The sequence below is a fragment of the Mus pahari genome, chromosome 7 (assembly GCF_900095145.1).
Source record: "Mus pahari chromosome 7, PAHARI_EIJ_v1.1, whole genome shotgun sequence".
Lineage (NCBI taxonomy): Eukaryota > Metazoa > Chordata > Mammalia > Rodentia > Muridae > Mus > Mus pahari.
Window position 1 is genome coordinate 42491742 of NC_034596.1, and position 19382 is coordinate 42511123.

Consider the following 19382-nt stretch of genomic DNA (forward strand, 5'->3'; position numbering starts at 1 on the left):
CCTAACCCTACTCATTTCTTCATCACTTCATAGTTGTCCGCTATCTTTGTAACCTCCTCTGCAAAAGAAAACAAAACACCAAAACAAGCAGAACAAAATGCAAAAGACATCTCGCTGTAGTGTGTCACAGAGTATCCCACAGTATACCCTTTTATCCATACATCTTTATTTGCAAATGTTCACTACAGTGAGCCCTTGGTCTGGTTCAGGGCCTCTGGCTTCTGCTACATCAGGAGTATTTTTATTCTCACTGGGTCTCCTCTTAGACATCCTGTTGTTGCCCTGTGTCATGAAGATACTACAGCTTTGAATCTCTATAACCTGCCCTTTCACATGCTCCAGAGGTTCATTGATGACAAAGATGTTAGGATGGGCCAACTCAAAGCCTTGAATCTGGGCTTGAGTGGTAGCTGTGTTGGTCAGCTGGCCAGCTCTTCTACACCCACACCAGTAGGGCAGGCTTTCTAACACCACCCCAGCTACCTAACCCATTGCTTTATCTGGGAAGTGGCATGCACTTGGGGGCGGCTAACCCTTACCCATGCTACCAGAGGTAGCCCTACTGTGTTATCCAAGAAAGGTGTTGGAACCCTATCTCCAGAGTGCTACAGGGACAGTTCTCTTACTCTTATGAACCTGGGGCCTGCTCTGCCACTTACTGCAGGTGGTGAGGGTTGAGGCCTGTGGCAGTACCTTTCTGGTGCCCATGCCACCTCATGACAGATGCCTAGTTGGGCCAGCTCTTCAAGTTTCCTGCCCTTGTGGCTAGCTCGTCTGAGTTCCACTACGAAGGACAGCTCTACTATGCTGCTCAGGAGAGAAACTGGGCCAACTCTCCAGAGTGCCATAGCCAGTGATGTGCAGGGCCAGTTCTGCACAGCCGTTGGACATCAATGCAGACTCAGGTGGCAGACCAGACCAGGAATGTCTGAATGGTCTTTAGGGGTAACATACACCATGGATATCGACAGGGACCTCTGCTGCTCAATGGAAATGGACCCAGACATGGCCCTCAGTGGCAGCACAAGCTGGAACTTCACCTTAGCCTCAGGTGGCAGGATAGGCTACTCACAACAAGCTATTCCATCACATAGTGGTGGACAATATAGTGGCTCTGGTTGTGGGCAGGCCATGAGGTAGGCAGGTCTCTGGTTGTTCTTCCATGTGCAGGCTGCATGGCATGATAGGTGATCCTCTGGGTGACTTCTGCCCAACTGCATGATACAACCTGTTGGCAGGCGGGCCTCTGGGCCATTTGGTAGTGGATTGGCCTTTTTCTTCTCATTTTTTTTAATGTAGGCAATTGATGGCTATAAACTTCCTTTGGGGGAATATTTTAAGATGTATTTTTTAAAAATTTTCACTAAGTTACAAGAATATTTTCATTTATTTCTTGAATTTTCTTTGACTCATTCATCACTTAGTAATAAATTGTTTAATTCCCATCTGCATATACACTTACTAGAGTTTGGTTTGATTTTAAGTTTATTGCATAGTGGCTCAAATTGGATATGCAGAATTATTACAATCTTTCTGTATTTGAAAAGAGTTGTTTTGTGTCCCATTATAGGATATACTTTAGAGAAGCTGCCATATACTGCTGAATAGAATATGTGTTCTTTAGTGTTTATGTGAAATACTCTATAGATATCTATTATGTCCATTCAATGTCAGATGCCATTTAATTCTGAAAGTCCTATTTATTTCTTGTCCAGTTGACCTATCTATTGGAGAAAGTGGCATGTTGAGATTACCTATGATTGTTGAGTTTGTGTCAATTTGTGTCTTTCATTCCATTAGAATGCTTTTTATGAAACTAGGTGTACCAGAGCTTCATGCATAAATGCCTAGTATTATACTATTATCTTGCTCCATTGATCCCTTTATTTCTATAAATTTTTCTTTGTGTCTTCAGGTTAGTTTTAGTTGGAAGCCTCTTTTTCAAATATAAGGATGGTGACATATCTGTCCTTTCACTTTAAGATAGTGTCTAGCTTTAAAGGAATGATAAGCTTCTTGTAGACAGCAGATAGATTTGTTTCTTAATCCATTCAGCTAGTGGTTAGATGCTGGCTGCATTGTTTAAGTGGTGATTTGTATTCATTAATATTTGGAATTACAATTGAAAACTGTATGTAGATTATAGTCATTTTGTTGTGTTTTGCTGGCTGTTTTCTTAGTCATCCTTGGTATCTTAATAAATATAGCTTGCTTTGTAATGTTTCTAGAATCTCTTAGCAGTGCTTGTTGTCTCTTCGGTTCCAAGTATTGTTTCCAGTTTTCTATTAATAATTTTTAATATATCATTTTTAAGGCTTTTTGCCTCATAGAAAGTTTTCTGTTTTCCTTCAACTACGGGAGCGAGTTTTGACAGTTGCCTTAGTCTAGGTTGCTGGACATCTCTTACAACTTGAGGGTATCATCCTGTGTGAGGTAACCCAATCACAAAAAACTCACATGATATGCACTCACCGATAAGTGGATATTAGCCCAGAAACCTAGAATAACGAAGATATAATTTGTAAAACACATGAACCTCAAGAAGAACGAAGACCAAAATTTAGACACTTCGCCTCTTCTTAGAATTGGGAACAAAACACCCATGGAAGGAGTTACAGAGACAAAGTTTAGAGCTGAGACAAAAGGATGGACTATCCAGAGACTGCCCCACCCAGGGGTCCATCCTATAACCAGCCACCAAACGCAGACAGTATTGCATACACCAACAAGACTTTGCTGAAAGGACCCTTATATAGCTGTCTCTTGTGAAGCTATGCCAGTGCCTGGCAAACACAGAAGTAGATGCTCACAGTCATCTATTGGATGGAACACAGGACCCTCAAAAGAGGAGCTAGAGAAAGTACCCAAGATGCTGAAGGGGTCTGCAACCCTACAGGAGGAACAACAATATGAACTAACCAGTACACCCAGAGCTCATGTCTCTAGCTGCATATGTAGCAGAAAATGGACTAGTCAGCCATCATTGGGAAGAGAGGCCCCTTGGTCTTACAAACTTTATATGCCCTAGTACAGAGGAACACCAGAAGTGGGAGTGTGTGGCTAGGGGATCAGGGGTGGGGGAGGGTAAAGGGGACTTTGGGGATAGCATTTGAAATGTAAATGAAGTAAATACCTAATAAAAAAAATTGGAAAATGAAGTGTACCATCCCTGACTCTCCTGACTTTCAGAGTCTCTGTTGAGAAATCAGCTCTTATGCTTGATGTCCTTTACTTTCCACGTGACTTGTGCTTTTTTCTTTCGAATCTTTCAATAATTGTTTTGTTTTGCATATTTAGTGTTTTTACTATGATGGGCCATGGGAAGTCTCACCTCTGTTCTTAGCTAAGTTATACATCTGTGGGTTTTTTAAACTTCCTTATGAGTATATCTTCCTTAGTGTTGGAAATTTTTGGTTTTTTTGGTCTTCTTAAATATCTGGTCTATGAGAATGACCTAAGACTCTTCTCCCTTGTGTATGCCTGTAATTTGATATCTAGTCTTTTGATGTTGTCCCTCATTTCCCGAATGTTTCTTCCTTATGTTTTTTTAATTACTTTATTATTTGCTTATTTGGTGTATATCCTCTACTTTATCTTCTAGTACTAACATTCTATCATTTGCTTGATTCACTCTACCTGTAAGACTTTATCATGAGTTTTTAAATTGGAATATTGAGTTTACCAATCCATCATGGCTGAAGAAGGGGAAAGAAAAATTGTAAGACCCAAAATACCAAGAAGTCAGTTCTAAAACAGTCTCTACTAGAAATGGCTGTTTAAACAAGATGGAAACAATAGCAATATCAATGTATGTGATAATACGGAAGGGGAAAACCTTCAGGGTTTCTTGTTTTAACATCCCTAGACAAAGAACTATAGGCTATTATTGACAGTTGTGAAAAGGAAATGAGCCTCCTTCTTGGTTGTCCAATGCAAAGTGGTCAAACTTGGAACCATGTAGACACAAACCACAAAAATGAACTCAGAAGGTTTCATTTATATAACAAATACAATTTAAAAAGAGACTATCAACTTGAAGGAGAATTGGTGAGGGGGTCTGGATGGGAGAAAGAAAGGGGAGAATGTTGTGATTCTATTTTCAATTAAAACATTTTAAACTTCTGTCTTCACTTAGCTTGTGTTCTTTTTTAATGTTTCTATCTCTTCATTAGTCTCAGTCTTTAAATCCTTAACCTTCTTTATTTCATTCAACTGTGTTGTGGTGCTTTGAGTATGCTTGGACCATAGGGAGTGGTACTGTTAGGAGGTGTGGCCTTGTTGCAGTAAGTGTGTCACTGTGGGGGTGGGTTTTAGAGGTTTTGCTCCTATGCTCAGGCTCTCTCCATTGTAGAAGAGAGCTTCCTCCTAGCTGCCTGATGATTCCAATCTTCTCCTGGTTACCTTTGGAACACAATGTAGAGCTCTCAGCTCTTTCTCCAGTGACATGCTTGCCTGGATGCTGCCCTGTTTCCCACCATGATGGTAATGGACTAAACTTCTGAACCTGTAAGCCATCTCCAATTAAATGCTGTCCTTCATAAAGAGTTGCCTTGGTCATGGTGTCCCTTCCCAGCAATGGAAACCCTAACTGAGAATTCTGTTTCCCTGACTGTCCTGGAAATCCAGGCTCTCCTCAAACTAACAGAGGTCCACTTGTCTCTGTCTCCAGAGTGTTGGGATTACAGGCATGCATCAGCATGCCCAACTTTCTAAATGAATAGTTTTAATGTAGAATTTGCCATCTGCTCTTAAAATCAGTACATTGGGAATCTCAATTATGGAGACAATTTCTGAAAATGATCTTAGAATATCCCACTGGTAATAAGCATAGAGGATGAATTAAAAATTAGACCATAATCTCCTAATTTTCAGAAAAGGTTTTTCTAGCATCCTCACAAAGAGCTTGTGTGACTAATAGGCTAAAAATAAATGTAACTTTGATGTATTATGCAGCATGTAGTCTTACTAGAACAGAGACAAATGAAGAACATAGATGCTCTATTCAGAAACATCAGAATACTTAATGATGAAGTACAGCTAAGGGGTGTGTGTGTGTGTGTGTGTGTGTGTGTGTGTGTGTTTGTGTGTGTGTGTGTGGTGTTTCCAAAGAAAACTTTTTAGATGGTCCTCATGTGCAGATGTATTAGCATTTATATATCTTATAAACTATATAATTACAAATTCTTTTTTTAAAAAACCTGGAATATCTGTGAACATTTCTCTAAACACGTCTCATTTTTTTCACTATTAATTTTAATGGGAAATTGTGGTTGTTAATTTTATGTATTTTTTTTATCAAGGTAAGGGATGACATCGAGTTAATAAAAGGTGAGTGCTTAACTCGAGTTAACTCTGAGTGCTTTGAGGGCTCTTCTTGAAAGAGATTTACTTTTGAATGAGTGCACTAGGTGATGGTGAGCCTGGTGTCAGAGGACAGCAGCCAATCAGTTAAGGGTGAGAAGCAGCAAAATAGCCAAGAAAGGGTGACTTTGTTTTCTGCTGGAGCTGGTATGTACCCTCTTTCATGATCTTGGAAATGGCTACTTCTACTTCCAACAGGACTTCCACTCCATCTGCTCCTCTGTTACTTAATTCTTTAACTAATTATGTACTAGAATTATACAACTTGCTTTCCTAGGTCTTCAAGTTTCAGTTTTCCTAACCATCTAAGTCAATTACTCTGAATAAATATTTTTATACTTATAAAGAGACATGAACTGCTTTGTTGCAGTTCTACTTTTCTAAAGAACTATGAGATGTTAGACAAAAGTATGTATAGATATATCCCTGTGTTTATGTGTGTATGCACATACATGTGCAGTAAAACATCACTCTTATGCCATGATGCCCTATTTGTTCAGAGCTATACCATCTACTTTACTACCATTAGGCTCTTACATGTCCATCTAGAATATCCTTCTTTTCATATTCAAGCAAATACCAATATACATTCTTATTTCCTTACAGTTTAACCCAGTGATTGCATATTACACATGTTGTTGCTATCAGTGTCATACACACCTGTGCGATTAGTTCCATTTCTCTGAAAAGCCTTAGCTAGTATTTATAATATACTCTTTATGTTTTCTTCTGGGTCTCTTAGCAAGTATTGTTTTGGGAAATTGGGTTTTAGTTTAATAAGTGAAATCATATGTATTTCCCCATTTATCAAATTTTGGTATAAAGATTACATTTAAATCACAAAGATAATTTAAAGATTTTTTTGTTTGTTTTTGTTTTATTTGTTTTTATGGTCTTGAATAATCGCAATAGCACTTGTGACTGAGCAGAATTCTGTTGTGAAGGTATTTATTAGGACTGCTGCTATTTGAAACCTGTATTTCTGGGGGGAGTATTTTATTACAGAATAATCTATCTCATTCTATTTCAAAATTTCTCCAAAGTAGTGCAAAGTAGTCCACCTGACTTTTAATTGTCTCTTTTGGGGCAGATAGAGCCACTTGTCTTCTTTGTTTTTGTCATTTTTGCAGTTGGGATGTTGAAGCCCCTCCCTGCTTTGCACTTCTTTTGTTTACTTCTTCTAGAATAGCTTCCTTATTTATTGCTTTTGAAGAGTATTAGTGGATTAATGCATTATTACCTTAAGTGGAAATAAAAGGAAGAATCAGGCATTTATCTTGCCCTTCTCTGAACCAGCAGCATCCTTTAGCTAAGCTAAGTGCTTGCTGAAGGGAAATTTTTCTTTATGAGAATTTTCTAGCTAACAAATGGGAAAGAGCTGATGGGTTAGAAGATCACCTCTTGTAGCCAGTGAACAATACATCTAGGCAGTGAAAGTTGACAGTGCTAACACTACACAAAAGGGATGTATTGGTATTACATATTTCTGTGGTCTTGGCAAAATAGTGAATTTTTATCTGACCTAACCTATTAGGGTAACTACAGCTTACAGTGAACACAGACTGGAGGGAAGATAAACATTCCTTCTTCCCAATAAGAAGCTTGGGCTTGTTTGAGCACTGATCTCTCAAAAACTGTACATTGCTTGAGGTAGAACAAACAGACTGGTAATTAGTGAACTTCATCTGGGTTTGAAATATCACAAATACACTGTCCTGCTTGGAAACCATGGATGTGGGCTTTCTTGAACGTGATTTTTTTCCCTTCCATTTCTTGCCTACAAGTTGTTATAAGACACATTACTTCTTTGTGAGGACATGGAATTTCAAGGTCAATGATGTCTCTCATACCTACCTTGTGATCTCATTTTCTTGAGCCTTGAGTTACCTTTTAAGGGGTAAGAAGAGAATGGACAGCTATTAGGATTCCCACTGAAGAGAAATACGTCCTCTGACATTGAGCAAGTCTTAATTCCAATTTTTCTAAATGATTTTCAGTAGTCTTTGTAGATGAATGAGTAGTCCGTGTGTCCAGTTGAGATAGAAGAACAGGAAGAAATGCTAGCTAAGAGGCAGAGCAAACAGGGACTCAACTGGAAAAGCAAAAGAAAGCAACCATCCTCAGGACAAATGGGGTTTCTCAAAATACAGATGGAGAAGAGTTTGGGCAATAAAAGAAACTTAAAATACATACGAACCAGGATAATGCATGGTATATGTTTGGGTTTTGAATCAAACGTCTTGTGAAACATTTAAAAATCAAGAAAATTAAATGCTGTTTTTATGATATTCTGGAAATAATACTTTAGCAGCCATGATTCTGTTGTTTTAAAAATAGTCTCTAACATCAGAAACTATGACGAAATACATATGACTAAAATGATAGTGATATCTGGGAGGTGTATCTACAGAATCCATTACAGATGAAAGGTAGCAATCACCCAGCTTCAGCAAGTAGCAGCGCATGACGCCTCCTTAGTGTCTCCTGAAGCCCTCCTCTATTTTCATAGATGCTTGAACTATGGAATTAGTGGACATGAGTATCGTTTAATTTTTAATTTTTTTCGTGGCTCTTAGACAATTTGTCATTGGTCATATGGTACATTTTATATTTCTTCTTTGAAAAATTGGATATTTTATTTACATTTCATTATCCCCTTTCCCCATTTCCCCTCTGCAACCCCCCTATGCCATCCCCCCTTACCCTGATTCTATGAGGGTGCTCCCCGACCCATCCACTCCCCACTCACCACCTTAGCATTCCTCTATACTGGGGCATCAAGCCTTCATAGGACCAAGGGCCTCTCCTCCCATTGATGACAGATAAGGCCCCTTCAGCTCCTTCAGTCCTTCCCCTAACTCCTCCATTAGGGTCCCTTTGCTCAGTCCAATAATTGGCAGCAAGCATCTGCATCTGTATTGGTCAGGATCTGGCAGAGCCTCTCAGGAGACAGCTGTCTCAGGCTATCAGCAAGCACTTTTTGGCATCAGCAATAGTGTCTGGGTTTGGTGTCTGCATGTGGGATGGGTCCCCAGGTGGGTCAGTCTCTGGATGGCTGTTCCTTCAGTCTCTGCTTCACTCTTTGCCCCTGCCTTTCCTTTAGACAGGAGAAATTCTGGGTTAAAAGTTTGAAGATGGGTGGGGGCCCCATCCCTCAACCGGTGGGCCATGCATAACCTCTGGATATGGTCTTGACACGTTCTCCTTCCCCTTTGTGGGGCATTTCAGCTCCTGTGGAGTCCTGGGAGGCACATTTTATGTTTCTATGGTACAGTCCTGATCTAGATATAGTTTTTCTTATAGGAAATAAGCTAAAGAAATAGGTTAGGACAGTGTAAGAAAGAGTCAAATTCCAAAATCAGTGCATCAACTGGAACAAACATTAAAAAATCTGATGTTACTAGTTTTTAGAAGCATCACAATAATATTTAACACCTTATATGCTAACTAAAAATGGCATGAAAAAAGCTGGTGTTATTAAAGACTGGCTAAAATAAGAAAATAGTTATAAATCAAAGGTTTTTGAAAAGAATAGGTTTTTTGTTTGTTTCTTTTTGTTTTTATTAATAAGAGAATGTCTTTAATCTCTTTTAAAAGATTTATTTATTTATTTTATGTATACGAGTACACTGTAACTGTACAATGGTTGTGATCCATCATGTGGTTGCTGGGAATTGAACTCAGGACCTCTGTTCGCTCTGGTCTGCTCGCCCCGGCCCCACTTGCTTGGGCATGTCTTTAATCTTAAAAATCCAGGCTGAAGTATTAAAAGTTCATAAGTATTGAAAATTACAAAGAGTTATAGACACACACACACACACACACACACACACATACACACACACACATACACATCAAACATATGTCCACACACAGACAAGTAAAGCAAAAGTAGCAAAGTTACTAGTTGTTGATTGATTTGAAAATACATTCCTTACATTCTTTAAATTTCTCATTCTTTGAAAATATCCAAAGTGAATTGTTATGGATAAAAATACATAGAAATCAATTTGAAGTCTCCACTGTTCTTGGGTGAGATAATTTAAGCACCAGAAAAGAACAATGAATACAATTGTTTGGAACACTCTTCAAGCTATAAAAATTCATGAGTTCATGACAATACTTCATAACAAGCTTACATCTTATCATTCACCATTGCATTCTGCTATCATCTTATTAATCTAAAAATTGATAAGTAAATTATTAAATATTTCTTTTATTTCATATGAACTTTATTTCAAAGTACCAGATATTGGATGTGGGGAAGTACTTCATAGAAATGTTACAGTAATAAATGTGGAAGGAGTGATAAAATTAAAATCACAAGTTTTCAACCACTAATAAAATCAAAAGCCCAAGGCTTTTATGGCTACTTAAAAATTGTTTAAATACTAGTGGAGAAGTTTATAACAAGTGTTAAAATTAGATAGCCAATTGCTAAGGATATCTCTAAGGTATATCACGAAGGATATACCATACAAATCACAGACATAGCTGGGTGAAAAAGGGGGAATCCAAGTTCAATGCCTGTTTGGGCTATGTAGCAAGTTTGAAGCCAGTCTAGTCCATTTAATGAGATTTGTGTCAAATGAAAATGAAAAAGCCTGGAATGTAGTTTAGTGCTTGTCTAACATATGTGAAGCTCTATGTTCAATGCCCAGTACTTTAAAAACTTAAGTCTACCTTTATCACACTAAAATGAGAGAGGATGGTGTTATACACTATTAAGACATATTAACATGTCTTACGTGATGCTTTCTTTTAGAATGTTTCTTGAATGTTATCAAACACCTAGAACTACTTATCATTGTTAAGAAACTACAAGAATGGGAAAACAAGTTGACTAATATCAAGAATTTTGGGTTTTTTGAGACAGGGTTTCTCTGTATAGCCCTGGCTGTCCTGGATCTCACTTTGTAGACCAGGCTGACCTCAAACTCAGAAATCCGCCTGCCTCTGCCTCCTGAGTGCTGGGATTAAGGGTGTGTACCACCACACCTGGCAATATGGAGTTTTTATGGGAATAATTATTTAGTTTCTTCAAGAAATCCAGAAAAGGAAAAGACAATAGACCATAAGTGATGAGTGCAACTGACTACAGGACATGTCCCCATTTAGATGCTGATCTAAACAAACCTAAGATAAAGAGATTCAAGAAGAAACAAAGGGGAAACAAAGCTATGTTAACTAAAAATAAATGAAACTTTATGCTGAAATCCAATTTACACAATATCCTGTATTTTAAGAAAAAAATTCTTAACCATTCATTCACCGTTGATATCTGATCTAACTCCATGTCATATATGTGAAACTGGACAAATAAGATGAGCAGCACATGTAGTCTGCCCCACAAGGAGCATATAGTACATACAGGGAGGTAGGCTGTGCACCTGGCCTCTATATGTAATGAGCTTTACGGAAGAATAAGCATGTGGAAACCCATATGAGATCAGTGGAGAGCTTATTGGATTGATGATATATCTATATATCTATATCTATATCATCTATATCTATAGATAGATAGATAGATAGATAGATAGATAGATACATACATACACACATACATACATACATACATAGGGATCCATTTTGTTTTTATCATAAAACTTTTCCTTTGGCTTTCATCTTAATTGCATGGCAAAGATAAAATTTTTGCCTTTTCAAAAAATTTTAACTAATACAAAGGATAAAACCATGTCTTTTTTTATTTCCTGGCAAACATACTCTTTTGTATAATAACTAGAAATGTAAGTAAGGCACATGTAATCTTTATAGAAATAGTTGCTGATGTACTGGTATTGTGAGGTGTTCACTAGAGAAGACTAATCAAACATGGGTTTAAGCTAAAAGACAGTTGATATGAACTAGCCGGCAACTGCATTGGGTGTTCAATCACAGTGTAGCCTCAAGTCTTTCTTAGGGTAAGCATGTAAAGAAACAAACAAAAAATTATGTGTTAGTACTCCTCAATTAGCAAGAAAAAATTAGTAAGAATCAGAACTACAGAAGCCAAAAAGCAAGCACATATAGGGACTTACCCAGGATTATAGATATGACGGATTAGTTCTTCGTTCTCATGTTTGCAGGTGTTGCTGCCTGTGTGCTGTGTTCCAAGGTTTAAATGGTCCTTCCATCATGGTTTTAGTTGTGTTAAGGTCTAGGATCAGGAGACCTCTTACACCAGTAGTATAGGTTAGCAGTGGTATATTTACCTTTCATATGGCATTATTGGGAAAAAGGTAGACCTAAATCTTCCAAAATATTTGTATACATATATATCACATATTGAATGAGATGAGGAAATAACCCTGTAGCAATATTTTGCAAGGCTCCAAGTTTGTGCTCCAGCATTCAAAATAAATTAAAATTCACTGGCATCCAGTGAGTTAAATAAATGTAGTTGTGTCTATTCCACTTCAAATCTGGATGTTAAGCCATCTTCCATCCTGGGAAGGCTCAGAGCAACCACATGCTGGGATTTAAGAATATTTTCTTTCTGCTTAATAACAAGCTAAAATATGATGCCTAAACACTGTCTATTGGAGTCTTGTGAGTCCTATAAGCTTGAGTCTTTCTGAATCCCTTTGTGACCATAAAGTCTGCAGAGCAAACCTTTATTAAACTGATATTTATTATTCAAAACAGCTCACATTTCAGACCAATTATTACTTCCCAGTAAACTAATTGCCCAATTAGTCTTTGTTACAAATAACACCTAATACAGTGCCCAATGGAGAAAGATATTTAACCATCCTTTATTGCCCAATTCATTTTCCTACAGTGACCTAAACAAGGCTCATACATTTTTGCCTATAATAAATATCACTCAAGGGTTGACTATAAATGAATTTCTTAAAATTAATTTTTATAAAGAATACTGAGTAGGCTTATGAATTATTTATTTTGTCTTTGTATTGTCCTTGTCAAGAACAAGAGAATTGATCCTTGCCATTCTTTTAGCATAGCCTCACTCAAGGGCAACTGTCATGGAAGTCTTTCTTCTCCATTCACCCTTCCTTCTCTGTGAAGCATGTGGAAGTGTAGAAGGGCACAATCACAGTCTTTCTGAGCATCAGAAGGAACTCCTGCATACTTCACTAATGTGCATCACCCCAGAACTGTTGTAGTTGGTCTTTTAAAATACAAATCTAATTAAGAGAGCTTGAAAGTAAACTATCCAAATGGACATTATGAAATTGATTAATTGGATCCCCAAATTATCTTAACTATTTTCATTCAGATTTCAGCCACTAATTCTTAAAGTACTGGCAGTAGATTTTTACTTGGAGCATCCAGGTAAATTTGTCTTATCTTGTCCCTCTTTCATTATATGTCGTCTGATTTTTATTTATATTACTGAGAATTTGAAAGGTTAGCTCTTCGAAATAGACTTCATGAGATTTGCCATAAGTACTAAGAATTCCCATACAGGTGTTCTGTTTTTGATCTACTTAATAGCCTAAGGTGCTTTTCTAATTCTTCTCCCAGTTGCCTTGTGTTAGAGAACAATGGTCTCCATTTTACTGTTCATCCCTCAAATACCACTCATGTGTGCACCTGCATCAGAGAGTCTCTAAGTGCCTGTTGTCATTATGAGCTCTGCCTACATGAGAATAAATGCTATGGTTGTTATTTTTAAAAAGACAACATGTTTTATTGAAAGAGTATTAAATTTTGAGAAAAAATTCCCTGTTATACCAATTACCTTGTATACAACTTTAAATAATTTGATTAATGTTTATGATCCCGAGGTCTCTATTTTATTCAATAATAACAACAGTATTGCCAGTCCCTCATGGAATTTTGTAATGGCTAAGATACTTTAAGTGAATCGATACATAATTAGTGCTTAATATTGTAATCCATTGACACTGAGTACCAATGATTATAAGAGGGTCTGGAAGGACTTGGGGAGAAAAATATGATCAAATATATTTAAATTTAAACACTGTTTTAAATATTAGAAAATATAAATGTGGTAGTGTGTATATCTTATTTAAAAATTATTTAATGTATATGATTGCTTTTCTTGAGTGCATGTCTGGTGCCCACAGAGACCAAAAGAGAGTAATGGATGCCTTGACAGTGGAGTTACAGAAGGTAATGAGCTACCATATGAGTGTTGGAATTCAAACCTCAGACCTCTGGGAGAGCAGTCAGTGTTCTTTACCACTGAGCCATCTCTCCAGCTCCATACAGTGTCCCAGCTTTCCTTTATTCTCACAGTCTTGAGAGTAGTTGTATTGCACTCCATTCACTTAAAGGAGAGCTTTCTCTAAGATTGCAGGTAGCCTTTGTCTGGGGGTATGAACAGATATTTAGGAGTTTGATATTTTACCTTAGTGTAGAAGCAGTGTTATGGTCCTTTAGGGTCTGAGGCCTCTTCAGCCATAGGTTTTTAACAAGATTTAGAGTACTAGGTATGTATTTTCCTCTCGTGAAAATCCCATCAAGGGTTGCTCAATTATTCACTTAACAAATGTTAAGTGAATAATTAACTATTGAACCAATGGGCTCATCTTGTCTTACAAATTAGTATTGTACTTTGTAGAGCTCACACTTGGATAACACTATTGATACCTTGACACCCTTCCAAAAGCCTACCTAGCACCATCTAGTACCTTGAAAACCTAGTGCACTTTCCACACAGTTCCAGCGTGATTTCTTTATATCCTATGTATAGTGCATGGGGTCTTCAGCAACAGAGTCTTATTAACTAGTTCTTCTGGGTCACCAAAAAGAATGGTATAAACATGTAATGTCTTGAGAGTCTCTGTGACCTCCTTGCCCAACATCTATTTTGTTATTTAAATGAAAAAATGACTCTCAGAGGCTGGTATGTTTTAATACTTGGCCTTCAGTGGGTAATGCTGCTTACGGAGGTCATAGAACACGTAGGATATGGAGCCTGGCTGGAGGAAGTAGGTCACTAGGGATTGTCTTAGACAGTAAATATTCTTACTGCACTTACAGTTTGCACTCTAAGTTTCCTGTGCAAGAAAATGTGCTCTGCCACCTCTCAGCTCCTGATGCCATTCCTCTCCTGCTGTTGTGGATCTCCATCTGGCGCTGTAAGCCAAAACAAACTCTTTCATAAGCTGTTTTTAGTAATGGCATTTTATCAAACCAACAAAGAGTAACTAATGTGACCTGCTTTGAAGGTACCCCACACCTGGCACTGAGTTTTTATTAGTGATCCACTACTTCTATGGCAAGCATTGTCTCTCCTTGCAGGCTTAGCTAACACTATTTTGACTGTAAGTGAAAGAGAGAGAAAAGAGCTTTAGTCTGAAGCTAGGGGAATTCCAATAGACAGAAAATTCTTTGTGCAGTAAAATATTATTTCCCTACTTTTTGCTCTGAATTCTGAAAGCTCTTAGCTTGCGCACCAAAGTGCTGCATTATGTGTTTGCTGACACAGAAGAATAGTACTTCCTGGTGCCACCAGATGGTAATTGGATTCCAATAATAGAACAAACTACAGAGAATTCCCACTGCTTGGCTGGGTTTTAACTGATGTGACAGCAGAGAGTCATCTCTTCCACTGTGTCCCATGTGGTGAGTACGCTGTGGAGAACTGGGACAGTAAAGCTCCCTTCAAAACACCAAGTCAGGGAAGAAGTCACACAGTCTCTGGTTGGGGCAGCCCTGAGGGCTCCAGCTTTTCCTTGGGCTGACTCTAGGCAATAGTCTATTCCTTGTCAAGCATTTTCAGAAACCCCAAAGCAAATTTCAGCTTCTGCATTCAGAGCCACTCTCTACCTTTCTCTGTAGACATCAGTGGAAGTCAGTCTTCTGGAACCAAAAGCTTCCACCTTTGAGGAGGCCAGTTTCTTTCTTTACTACTCCCAAGTCAAGTCTCAGCATGTACTGACTACAGAAAGGCCTCTACCATAAGATGGAAAATACCTTGGATTGATTATTCATCAGTGTCTTAAGCCTAATTTATGGAAAATAAGAATTGGGTAGTTCAGATACAGGAAGAGCAACCTACATACAACTTAGATACAGTATCTATGGGTACTAGGAGCCCTTTTCTCAGGGAGCTGTTGATTACAAATGGTTCATCAGAAACATGGCAGATACCTAAAATAATGCCATTCCACGTCTAAACATGATTTCTAAGAATGTGTTCATGGTTAAATCTCTTAGCTTAGGTTCTACCTACAAAGAAAACAGAACTGCAAATGCACCTAAGGGTAACCACTGGTATCCCAATTAATCCAACAGCGCTGAACATTAATACTTGATATCATGACATAGACGCCAAACATAAGTGAGAAATTACATAAACAAAGAATTGGGAAATAGAGATCTATAGTGGGAATTCTGGGTTATAAAAACAGAAATATTATAAGAATATGTTTCTGTTTAAATTCCAGCTATTGGATGTGGGGCTGCTTTGGCCATCCACAGCAGCTGACTATGATTTGCCTCATGCTGTACCAGAGGAATGATTTTGCCAGCTGCAGATAGTTTGACATTTGGAATTCTGGGGACTTTTCAGAGGGTATAGGAATGCTAGGCCTTCAAGAGGTGGTATGGATTGTTGGTTGTTGGTTGTTGCTGATGGGTACTGTTGGTCACTGTTTGTTAAGTAGTTGTGCACAAAGAAGAAAGAAGAAATTAGATATCTTGATCTTGAAGATAAAATTTGCCCCAAGTAACTTGATGTCCCTAATCAGCAGGAAGTAGTCTAACAATAATGTCACTTCCTTTCCCCACCACCCCGCCATACTTTTTTCTCTTATCTAGCTTGAGGGTATTGAAAGAATGGAAGAAAAGGGGTAGAGATGGATGAAAAAGAAAGAACCCACAAAGTAGCCAAAGACAGGCTACAAGGACCCATGCTCAAAAAGTTGTTTACAAACCTCAAACATTACCTAGTCCTATAATCTTATCTCTTTTATTTTTTCTTTCTTTTCTTATCTTTTCTCTTCGGTTCTCTTTTCCTTTCCTTTCTCTTTCTTTCTCTATTTTCTTCTTTTTCTTGAAGATAGAGAGAGTTAGAATTACAGAGAGAAAAATTACTGGTTCAAAATTATTAAACTAAATGAAATAAACCACCATTGGCACATTGTATCCCAACCCTCAATTCTATTTCCCAATCAGGAATCATTATTTAATATCTAACATATTGTGTATCCAGTTTCTCAGAGATAACAGTCAAACTAAACTTGGAACAGCAAATGTTAAGTGAAAAGAATAAGACCATTAGGCCAGGTGTGATTCAGAAGCTTTGGTCCAACAACCATGAAAAGGGGCTGCTATTACTCTGAATGAACTAAAAATAGGTACCCAGAGAGAGCTCTAGAAATTGTATGATTCAATAAAAAAAATGACAAAATGCTTCACTATGAGGGATCATAACTCAATACTAAGATGGAGAGTCAGTTGTGTGAGGAAGAAGAATCAAAAGGCTCATCTGCCATGAGGTTAAGTTTAGTCCTGAATGTCGAGCTATCCCTTTGATAGGACAAGACTTTGATTCACTTTGGCAGGACACTAACAGCTTATATATTGATAAAATGATGCAAACTTTGTTGAATCTGGAAGGAAATATCTGGTTAGCATTCATGGACCTATATTATTTAGGGAATGTGGAGTGTCTTAGTTAGGGTTTCAGGCTGTAAAGAGACCACATGTCCAAGAAAACTGACAACATTTAATTGGAGATATCGTTCAATTTCAGAGGTCCAGTCAGTTATCATCATAGCAGGAAGCATGGTTGCAGGCAAGCAGACATGGTGCTGAGGAAGCCAAGAGTTCTACATCTTGATCCGAAGACAGCTAGGAAGTAAAACTCTGATTTTACAGTGAGTGAAGCTTGAGCACTAGGAGACCTCAAAGCTCCCCCCCCCCCGCCACCTTCCAGTGACTTACTTCCTCCAAAAAGGCCATGCCTATTTGATAAGGTTAGACCTCGTAATAGTGCCACTCCTCTTATTTTGATGTTGGTGGGTAGTATTGTGTGTGACTGTTTTCTTTCACTCTTTTTGTTTTTCTGATGTAATTATTGTCTGTGTTTAATCTTCTTGGATTGGATCGTGGAATATCTTGTTCTCTCCATCTATGGATATTGAAAGTTTTACATAGTGTAATAGTCTAGTCTGGGATCTGTGGCCTTTTAGAGTCTGTAAGACTATGTATAGACACTTTTAGCTTTTAGAGTCTCTGTTGAGATGTAGGGTATAATTCTGATATATCTGCCTTTATATGTTACTTGGCCTGTTTTCCTTGAAGATTTTAATATTCTTTCTTTATTCTGTACATTTAGTGTTTTGAATAGTATGTGGTAAGGGAGACATTCTTTTCTGGTCCAATATAAGCCTCTTGTACATGTATAGGTATCTCTTTTTCTTTATGTTAGAGAAATTTTCTTCTATGATTTTGTTAAATACATTTTCTGAGTTTTTCTGCTGTGAATCTTCTCCATCTTATATTCATATTGTTTTCAGCTTTGGTCTTTTCATATTGTCCCAGATTTCCTGGATGTTTTGTGTGAGTAATGTTTTAGATTTAATATTTTCTTTGACTGACAGATCTATTTCTTCTATCATATCTTAAGCTCCTGATAGTCACTCTTCCCTCTCTTGTATTCTGTTGGTGATGCATGCATCTTCAGTTTCTGTTTACTGACCTAGATTTTCCATTTCCAGAATTCCCCCAGTTCATTTTTTCTTTATTGCTTCTATTTCCATTTCAGGTCTTAAACAGTTTCCTTCACCTACCTTTCGTTTGTTTCTTGACTTTCTTGGCATTCTTTGAGGAATTTGTTGATTTCCTCCAATTTTTTTTTTAAATCTTTTCCTCAGTTTCTTTAAAGGTTTTACTGATTTCCCTTTTAAGGACCTCTGTTATCTTCATAAAGTTGGTTTTAAGGTCATTTTACTGTGTTTCAGCTGCATTGGAATATTCAGGACTTGCTCTCATAGCATAGCTTGACTCGAGTTGTGCCATACTGTTCTGGCTAGTGTTGATGTGGTGTTTAGACATCTAGATTTGAGATGATTATAGGTCTAAGTGTTGATATCTGAGTTTATCTTTGTTGAGTGGGTGTTTTGTCCCTTGGTTTCTGTTTCTTTAGTCTTCTGAGATTTGTGGCCTAGGTTTCTGACATCCTGTTTGACCTCCTATCCACTAGGGAGTCTCTGACTAATTTGGGACTTTATTATTTCTGTAGTGAGGATGTTTTTCTACTTCTGACTTGTGTGGCTTGCATCTGAGCATCTGGAATCTGTTCTGACTGATGTGGCATACGGCCAAGCAGATGGAGATTGCTGGAATCGGGGACAAGAGTCTGGGCATGGGGTTGGTGGTGAAATGTGAGGCAGTAGAAGGAGTCTTGGGGAACTAAGTTTAGGGTGTGGGCCCTTCAGCTAGAAGAAGGTTACTCACCTGCCCTTCTGACCTAAGTAGCTGGAATCTTCCGGAATTAGAAACAAGGGCCTGGCCATGGGGGTATATGTTGTTATGTGGCTGGGTAAGGTGGTAGAATGGGTCTTCGGGAGCTGAGTCTATGAAGAAGAGCACTTCCGCTGACAGGGGCTCACTTACCTTTCCATGTGTCTGGTGTATGCATAAGAGAAGGTAGAGTCTACTGGAACTGAGAGAAGGTGACTTGGGTTGGGTGGTGGGGTGCAATAGGGCAAGATGTAGAATGTGTGTGATGAATGGGATCCTTTAGCTGGCAGGAAGTCACTCACCTTTAGCATTCCACTTTTAAATTTAATATCACAAAACACCATAAAAAGAAATAGAAAAAAAAAAAACCTAATATCCTCTACAGCATTGGTTCACAAACTGTGAGTTGCAATTTCTTTGGGAATCAAAAGACCCTTTCACAAGGGTTGCGTATCAGATATTTACATTATGATTCAAAACAGTAGCAAAATTAGTTATCAAGTTTAAGGAAAACAACTTTATAGTTGGGGGACTCAACACATGAGGAAGTGTATGAAAGGGTCACAACATTAGGAAGGTGGAAAATCACTGCTATATAGTCTTTATCAACAGAACCG